We start from the raw sequence: 10,251 nt of genomic DNA, 5'->3' as shown, positions 1-10,251 counted from the left end.
TTGGGTTCGCAGCTGTTACGAAACTATTCATTAGATTGGCATCAAACAACAGCGAACGAGGACGACAACAATTCTGAATCGATGGTTGCGAGTATCTGTGTGTGTCTGTCGTTGAATGTGTGTTCGTTCGTGATTTCCTTTTCCCCCAAACTTTTTGTTGAACACTGGGACAACAAAACTCCAATCCAATCAGTTTGTTTATAACCGGTCTCTGGCTTAGTTGTGTGACGGCGGTAATAAAATCGTGTATAAACAATTAAGCGAAGATGTGCGGATAAAAAATAAATAATGGGAATACGACGACAACGACATAAAATTCTATGAAAGAAATTAAATTAATGGAAAAATAATTAAAAAAGCAGTTAAGAAAGATAAAAGGTTTGAAAAAAATAATTGCAAATTGTGGAAAAACGTTTCGAAAAATAAAAAGAAAGAATATTAAAAATTTGAAAGATATTAAAAAAATTACAAAATATCAATTCCTATTGTGCTGAAAAAAAATCCCATGGTGAAAGGAAATTTAAATAAATACAAAACACACAAATTCAGTAGGCCTATTCTGTAACTTTTTAACAACTTCACTCATTATTTATTTTACAACAATTTCATTTGTTTTTTTTTTTTTTGTACTTGTTACAAAAACAAAAGAAATTTTAACAACTTTTCAATCGATAAAAGTTACAGAATAGGCCTACTGATAACCACAAAACACGGTGCTCTTGAAGCAACTTTAAATGGAAGGTGCTTACACCTGGGATGTTTTTGCGGATTCTGAAACTACAATGTTCACAGATGAGAAAAATAAAAAAAAAAATCGCAGGAGCGCTTTTTAAATAATCGACATCGTGCGTCTTCTGCTTCCACTTTGAATTATGCGATTTTCAACAAAATCAACATAAAAACAAATATTGTTTTACAGCGACAACAAAATATGAAGGATAATAAAAGTTTATCAAAGCGTATAATACCTCCCGCTCTGTTGCACCACGCTCATCAACAAAATCAACAGTTAACGAAAAAACAAGAAGCAGAAAAAACAACAACACATTTTCAACTTTGTAATAACTTGGAAAGCATTGCAAAGGGGACGTGGATTGGAATTTTTGATTTATTTTATCTCCAGAATCGAACACCAAGTGGTAAGCGGCAATAATAAACCGGCATAAACATTCAACATCCATCGGGCAATAAATTAAAGTACCTTCAATTTGCCAATATCTTCCACCCCCCCCTCACCGCACCTCTCCCAGAAACAAGTATAAGATTCATCATCGCAAAAAACATATTCGCCAAATACAAATAAAGCTTCGCTGAGAGAATCAGTTAAGGCAAACAACAACGCAAAAAAGCGACAGCATAAGAACGACAAACGACGCGAACCCGCCTATTTGTCTGTCTACTTCGCCATTTCTGTATGTTCATTTGGAACAGAGCACAACCAACACACCTTTTGTTGTGGTCTGTTGGCTAATTCGCGGTTTTTATAAAGTCTTTTGTTGTTGTTCTTGTGGTTGTCTTTGCTGCTGATTTGTGGGGGTTCATCGAATAATCATTTTTTCAAGAATTCAAAAATTAAAGATATTAATAAATTATCAATTTATCAAAGAAGAAGAAAGTTATTAAGTTCGTCCGGACCAATGTCCACAATTTTGTATGGATAAGTTTTTAACCACAGCCCAGCAAAATGTTCGATGCCATTCAATCATGGGTGCAAGTGATCTGGCATGTCATCTTTTTAGCATCTTCATCGATCAATTTTATATGAGCGTGGACCCCAAAAGATGCTATTCATTTTTGGATCCAAAGCATGTCATTTAGACCAATGCTTTGACATGTCATTTTCACCAATGCTTTGGCATGTCATTTCCACTAATGCTTTGGTATGCCATTTTCACCAATCCTTTGCAATGACATTATCATTACGACGAGAATTTTAACAACGTTGGTTGTGATTTCGTGTCTCCGACAACATCAAGCATATTTCAAATATTTAATCTAATATTTTAAAAAATGTCTAAAAAAATATAAACACAAAATTCATCTCTATTGGATCAATGGCATGGGTTCAAATGTTGATAAAAAGATCGGATCGTTCACGACTTCCTTTTTATGGGTTCAAATGCTGATGAAAAGATCGGATCTTTCACGACCTCCTTTGCATTGATTTAAATGCCAATGAAAAAATCGGATCTTTCACGACTTCGTTTGAACCAATGCAAAAGATGCCATGAAATCACGTCATCGCATGGAACCCCTTCCTTCAAATTTTGTTGGAAGGGAATCATAATTGCCAACGGAATTCAATCTTGCCCGAATATGTAGATAAAGACCATTGGGAACCTCAAAAGATAAATTGCAGGTGGTTCGGCAAAAAATCTAACTTCAAAATACCTAAAATAGGAAGGTTGCGTTTTATGGGAGCTATACTAAACGTGGACCTGAGTACTCCATATGTCAAATTACAGGTAGTTCGATCAAAAATGCAGCTAAAATCTTAAAAAAAAAACATGAAATCGGGAGTTGATGTTACAATTTAATGGGAAGTTTTTTGACCACTGGGAAACTCAATTGTCAAATTACAAGTAGTTCAGTTAAAAAATGTAGCTAATATATTCAAAATACCTAACATCAGAAGGTACCGTTATATGATGGTTATATCAAAACATGGACCAGGTTAAAACTTTTTGGGTAGACATTTTGAGGCTATTGGGAACTTCAAGTTTCGAATTACAGGTAGTTCAGTCCACTGTGCATCTCCATTGTCAAATTGCAGCTAGTTCGATTAGAAATTGTAGTTAGAATCCTCAAAACACCGAAAATCGGGGGCGATACCAAAACATGGACTTATGTTCATAATTTTTGCAATATACGTTTTATGATCACTAGGAACCCTAAATGTAAAATTGTAGCTAATTCAGTGTGAAAATGTGTTTAAAAACGTCAAAATACCTGAAATCGGACCGATATAGCCCATCATCGAACTTGACCTGCTTGCAAACAAAAGACACATGTTCCCATTTCAGCATCGTATCTCCATTTTTGTGGATGCTAGAGTGATTACCACAGACGGACGGACGGACATGTTACCCTGATCAAGAATATATATACTTTATAGGGTCGCAAATGATTACTTCAATGCGTTACAAACGGAAAAACAAATTTAATATACCCTCCATACTATGGTGGGGGGTATAAAAAGCCTGAATAAATTTTTCCACTTGAGAATTTTCATAAGGAATTTCACAGTAACATGTAATAAAAAAGATTCTCTCTGAACTTTATTCAGGTTAATTAATCATCTAATTTAAATGGGGGATCATTGTCTTTGTCCTTAGAAAGTATAGAAGTCATAAGAGTTAATTTTTATACCCTCCACCATAGTATGGAGGGTATATTAAGTTTGTCATTCCGTTTGTAACACATCGAACTAATCATTTGCGACCCTATAAAGTATATATATTCTTGATCAGGATAAAATTCTAAGACGATCTAGCCATGTCCGACTGTCCGTCTGTTGTAATCACTCTAGCGTCCGCAATAATTGAGATAGAGTGCTGAAATTTTGCACCTGAGGGTCTTTTTTCTACAGGCAGGTCAAGTTCGAAGATGGGCTATATCGGTCCACTCTTTGGTATAGCCCCCATATAACGGTACCTCCGAATTCGAGGTATTTTGGCGTTCTTCGCCACATTTGCAGACCGAATTAGCTATAATTTGGTACTTAGGGTTCCTAGTGATCAACAAACAAACAACAAAGGATATGGGCATAGGTCCATGTTTTGGTATAGTCCCCATATAACGGTACCTTCCGATTTTCGGTATTTTGAGAATTTTAGCCACAATTTTCAACCGAACTATCTGCAATTTGACATTTGAGGTTCTCAGTGGTCATGAAACATCTCCACGAAACATCGTCAACATAGGTCCATGTTTTGGTATAGCCCCCATATATCGGTACCTCCCGATTTTTGGTATTTTGAGAATTTTGGTTACAATTTTTAACCGAACTAGCTGTAATTAAGCATTTAAGGTTCTCAGTGGTTAGGAAATATCAAACATCGTCAACATAGGTCCATGTTTTGGTATAGCCCCCATATAACGGTACCTCCCGATTTTCGGTATTTTGAGCATTTTAGCCACAATTTGTAACCGAACTATCTGCAATTTGACATTTGAGGTTCTCAATGGTCATGAAACATCTTCACCAAACATCGTCAACATAGGTCCATGTTTTGGTATGGCCCCCTTATAAACGTACCTCCCGATTTTCGGTATTTTGAGCATTTTAGTTACAATTTTTAACCGAACTAGCTGTAATTTGACATTTGAGGTTCTCAGTGGTCATGAAACATCTCCACGAAACATCGTCAACATAGGTCCATGTTTTGGTATAGCCCACATATAACGGTACCTCCCGATTTTCGGTATTTTGAGAATTTTAGCCACAATTTGTAACCGAACTATCTGCAATTTGACGTTTGAGGTTCTCAGTGGTCATGAAACATCTTCACCAAACATCGTCAACATAGGTCCATGTTTTGGTATAGCCCCCATATAACGGTACCTCCCGATTTTCGGTATTTTGAGAATTTTAGCCACAGTTTTTAACCGAAATAGCTGTAATTTGACATTTGAAGTTCTCAGTGGTAATAAAACATTTCCAACGAAAAATCGTCAACATAGGTCCATGTTTTGGTATAGCCCCCATATAACGGTACCTCCCGATCTTCGGTATTTTGAGAATTTTAGCCACAATTTGTAACCGAACTATCTGCAATTTGACATTTGAGGTTCTCACTGGTCATGAAACATCTTCACCAAACATCGTCAACATAGCTCCATGTTTTGGTATGGCCCCCTTATAAACGTACCTCCCGATTTTCGGTATTTTGAGCATTTTAGTTACAATTTTTAACCGAACTAACTGTAATTTGACATTTGAGGTTCTCAGTGGTCATGAAACATCTCCACGAAACATCGTCAACATAGGTCCATGTTTTGGTATAGCCCCCATATAACGGTACCTCCCGATTTTCGGTATTTTGAGCATTTTAGCCACAATTTGTAACCGAACTATCTGCAATTTGACATTTGAGGTTCTCAATGGTCATGAAACATCTTCACCAAACATCGTCAACATAGGTCCATGTTTTGGTATGGCCCCCTTATAAACGTACCTCCCGATTTTCGGTATTTTGAGCATTTTAGTTACAATTTTTAACCGAACTAGCTGTAATTTGACATTTGAGGTTCTCAGTGGTCATGAAACATCTCCACGAAACATCGTCAACATAGGTCCATGTTTTGGTATAGCCCACATATAACGGTACCTCCCGATTTTCGGTATTTTGAGAATTTTAGCCACAATTTGTAACCGAACTATCTGCAATTTGACGTTTGAGGTTCTCAGTGGTCATGAAACATCTTCACCAAACATCGTCAACATAGGTCCATGTTTTGGTATAGCCCCCATATAACGGTACCTCCCGATTTTCGGTATTTTGAGAATTTTAGCCACAGTTTTTAACCGAAATAGCTGTAATTTGACATTTGAAGTTCTCAGTGGTAATAAAACATTTCCAACGAAAAATCGTCAACATAGGTCCATGTTTTGGTATAGCCCCCATATAACGGTACCTCCCGATCTTCGGTATTTTGAGAATTTTAGCCACAATTTGTAACCGAACTATCTGCAATTTGACATTTGAGGTTCTCACTGGTCATGAAACATCTTCACCAAACATCGTCAACATAGCTCCATGTTTTGGTATGGCCCCCTTATAAACGTACCTCCCGATTTTCGGTATTTTGAGCATTTTAGTTACAATTTTTAACCGAACTAACTGTAATTTGACATTTGAGGTTCTCAGTGGTCATGAAACATCTCCACGAAACATCGTCAACATAGGTCCATGTTTTGGTTAGCCCCCATATATCGGTACCTCCCGGTTTTCGGTATTTTGAGAATTTTAGCTACAATTTTTAACCGAACTAGCTGTAATTTGCCATTTGAGGTTCTCAGTGGTCACGAAACATCTCCACCAAACATCGTCAACATAGGTCCATGTTTTGGTATAGCCCCCATATAAGGGTACCTCCCGAGTTTCGGCATTTTGAGAATTTTAGCTACAATTTTTAACCGAACTAGCTGTAATTTGCCATTTGAGGTTCTCAGTGATCATGAAACATCTCCACGAAACATCGTCAACATAGGTCCATGTTTTGGTTAGCCCCCATATATCGGTACCTCCCGGTTTTCGGTATTTTGAGAATTTTAGCTACAATTTTTAACCGAACTAGCTGTAATTTGCCATTTGAGGTTCTCAGTGGTCATAAAACATCTCCAACGAAACATCGTCAACATAGGGTCTCTTGCAAAAACTTCATCACGCCATAACGCGGAAGTTCGACTCACGGCGCATCTGTCCTTCGGGGGTTTTAATATACACACACCAAGTGCTTTCATCTCCAAAAGGAATTATCTCTGCCCCAACATTTGTGTTCACAGTGTAATTTAAGCAATAGAGGGAGGCAGTAGGAGTCTATCCATTGTCGAAAAGTTGTTCCACCTAAAATTGTGAAAGGACTCTAATTATTCCATTTTAATGAAGACTATTTTATGGAGGAGGGTATAAAAAGTTTGGCCCGTCCGAACTTAACGACTTTTTACTTGTTTTGATTAATTATCCGAGGCCACCAGATCAACAGCCAATCCTCTCGGAGATCTATTATGCACTGTGTTCATTCTAAGCAGTTGCAAAAAATTATAATAGGGATAGAAAAAAAACAAGTAAAAAAGCATCAGTCGGCTTTTTCGACAGCCTGTGTGGGCTGAAATACTTTTTTCAAAAAAAAAAAAAAAAACTTATGTATTAAGGGGGTTTTCAACATTTTGGGCGTATGAACCTACAAAAAACAGGGTCACTAGGACACCCCCGGTAAAAATATCCAAAGGATTCTCGAACGGATCCTTACCAAACAAACATGTTGAACATTTGTGTGGTTGGTACCCCAAGCATTGGACCGATAGGGCTCAATTTTGAACATGAACAAAGTTTGGACTAAATATTTCGATATCCAAAGGTTGGACTAAATCAGTTGTTCCGTTTGTGAGATATTGCGAATATTTTCGAACTTTTGTGAAGGAGATACCGGAAGGAGTGGTGGACCTATAAGCACCACCTTCGAATTTCATCTAATATTCGAAGAAATATTACGATATCCAAAGTGTGGACGAACGCAGTATTCGGTTCGAGCCACTACATTTGAAGCCATAGGGGTTTTTTACAAATTTCGGACTGTTTTCTCAAGAAGTATAGACTTGCTCCAGAACAGAATTTTACTGCCGTAATTGAGACAGCGAATGCAAGTTGCTTCAACAAAAATCAATGTGATTCAAGAGCCGGTCTTAAAGTGAATTTATCCAAAATTTTGTGTGGGAGGTACCCGAAGGAATAGAGAAAAATAGTCCATATTCGAACCTCATTTATATCTGGTAGATATATTAGGATGTGCAAAGCATGGACCAAATCGGTCACTCCCATCAAGAGTTATAGTGCGTATTATCGTCCGAACATTTTTGAACTTTTGTGGGGGAGGTACCTGAAGGAGTGAAACGATATGGCTTATCTTCAAACTTAAACTAAGTTTGCACAAAGTATTACGAAGGCCACATTTTAGACCGAATCGGTAGATCCGTTCGAGGATCAGGAAGCATAGTCTTACCAGGATGAACTCTTTATCGCTGTAAACAGGACTACAATGAGTACCTTTTGCAACATTTCCTTGAATTCTCAGATTTTTAATGAACCACTTCTCATGGTCTAGGAATAAATCCTGCTATGCTGCTAAGAATCCACACTCAAATTTTGAAAAATGTGTAATTCAATTCGTAGAAATAAATTCCCCTACCTCTCAGATGTTCAGATATGATTCCTTCAGGTGTTGTAGAGATGTGATTTTTCAGATTCCCCACTTGTAGAGAAGTATTACATATCTGAAATAGTCAGGAAATGTCGCCAACATCACTGAGGGCTATTTTGCCACCGTTGAAAATGTTATGTTGTCAGGCCTGAGAATCGAACCCACGACCTTTAGCATGCAAGGCGGCTGTGCATATCATTGCGCCACGGTGGCACCCAAAAAATGCTCCTGTACTGAATGTATGAATTCTCAAAATCTGCGATTAGACCCTCAAATTTTGAAAAATGTATCCTACGGTTCTAAAAAAATGCTCTACCTCTCAGTTGCTGTGGAAGGATTCCTCAAATAGTAAAGAAAGAGTTTTCAAATTATGATTCTTAAAAACGAATCCTAAAATGCTCAGGGATGAATTATCAGTTGCCGAAATAAGAATACTTAGATATTGAGTAATGAATTCTCAGATGCTGCAGAATATATCCGCAGATGCTGAGGACGGAATCCTATTTAGATTTATAATGTTTGGAATGCTCATGAATGAATGCGTATTGTGTGAAATATTTCTTCAGATGTTAAGGAATGAATTTTCAGATTCACCGGACGATTCTCTCCAATCGAGAGATGGATTAAGCACTCAGACAAGAGCAAAAATAGATACATTCCAAAGAGGATTCAAATGTATGCCATAATTATAAGACCACGAGTAGGATACATGCATGCGGAAGTACTCAAGATATTGAAAGAAAGTCGTAAACTAGAAGACTCCGAAGCTGCAGCTTCATCTTTAACATATCGCTTATTTACTCAAAGAGTGACACATCTCAAAAATCCAGTTTCGAGAAAACCGCGTTTTAATTTGGCGATTGAAATTTGACTTACCAACTTAAAAGATTATTACACAAAAACTACAATAACTAATTGGACCATATTTTGCAAACAGCTTGCCAGATATCAGTGATAAATTTCTGCAAGATCAAGCATGATTTGAACTGTTTTAGTGCTTCATAAACTCAATAAACTTTTGTGTTGAATTATACCAAACTCGTAGTAAACGAGCTGTAACTCGTCGATTTTTAGAGATAGAAATTGCTAACTCAGAAAACGCATTTTTGAGTAATGCCGCTCGTTGAGTAAATTAGCGATATGTATATAATAATGATGTAACGTGCGAATATAAGTAAAAATTTTGAGCATTTCCTAAACTCAGACTTGTAAAAGACCTTATAAATCAATTCTATCTATGGAAGACCTCACAAAGCATTCTATATTCAATATATTATTCTACAAATTGAAGAACTTATAAAGGTCTATCTGCAAAAGGTCTCCGAAAGGTATTTTCTCGATACCTCGTAAAATTCTTCTATATACAGAAGACCTCATAGAGGTATCCTACCTGAGGAAGATCTCACAAAGTTATACTACCTGTGAATGACCTCATAAACCTCTTCCGTCTATTGTGGACCTCATAAAGTTATTCTATCTTTTGAAGATCTTATCAAGTCTATCTATTTAAAACCTTATATAGGCCTTCTACCTATTAATGACCTCATTAAGGTCTTTCATCAATGGAGATCCTCATAAAATTTTTCTATAAATGTAAGGTTATCTAAATGTCTATCTGTAAAAGACCTGATATACCTCTTGTATATATTGTAAATCTTATATAGGTCTTCTGTCACTTAGACCTCATAAAGGTATTCTATGTACCGATGACCTTATTAAGGTCTTCTATCTATTGAAAACCTTCTAAAGTTATTTTAACTGTGGAAGACCTCATAAAGGTATTCAATCTATGAAGGACCTAGTAAAGGCGTTCTATTTATGGAAAACTTCATAAAGACCTCCTATCTACAGAACACATCATAAAGTTGTCATATCTATATAAGACGTCATAAGACTTCCTGCAAAAGGTATTCTTTAGCGGAATTTTATGCAAGCCCTATTTTTGGTCCGATTCATATCAAATTTTGAGACTGGGCTTCTGATTAAATTGTAATCGAAACATCCGAACGGATCAACCGATTCGGTCCAAAATTTTGATTTCGTAATATTTTGTCCAAACTTAGTTTATGTTCGAAGATGGGTTTATCGGTCCACCTCCCCCACAAAAGTTTGAAAATTTCGGGAAAAATTGTGAGAACGATAACTCTTGAAGGGAGTAACCAATTTGGTACATTCTTTGCAAATCGTGAAATTTCTTCCAGACTTAGATGAGGTTCCTATATGGACTCAATCGGTCCACTCCTTCGGGTACCTCTCACACAAAATTACAGAAAAATTCAGTTTAGGACCTGCTCTCAGATCACTTTGATTTTTATTGTAGCAACTTGT

At 36.8% G+C, this 10,251-nt stretch overlaps 1 long non-coding RNA gene across 1 annotated transcript in view; it reads left to right on the top strand.

Annotated features, from left to right (window-relative positions):
• The first annotated feature begins 221 nt into the window (after positions 1–221).
• Positions 222–10,251, top strand: part of LOC141390600 (uncharacterized) — a 48,922-nt gene continuing 38,892 nt past the window's right edge. Inside the window, exons 1-2 of the long non-coding RNA XR_012409415.1 lie at positions 222–378; positions 726–1,139. This is a non-coding gene — a long non-coding RNA (uncharacterized lncRNA). The remainder of the gene's footprint in view (positions 379–725; positions 1,140–10,251) is intronic.

The sequence above is a fragment of the Musca autumnalis genome, unplaced genomic scaffold, assembly GCF_047663935.1.
Source record: "Musca autumnalis isolate F117 unplaced genomic scaffold, ASM4766393v1 scaffold_1, whole genome shotgun sequence".
NCBI classification, from domain to species: Eukaryota; Metazoa; Arthropoda; class Insecta; order Diptera; family Muscidae; genus Musca; species Musca autumnalis.
This window is presented reverse-complemented; position numbering and strand designations above follow the sequence as displayed.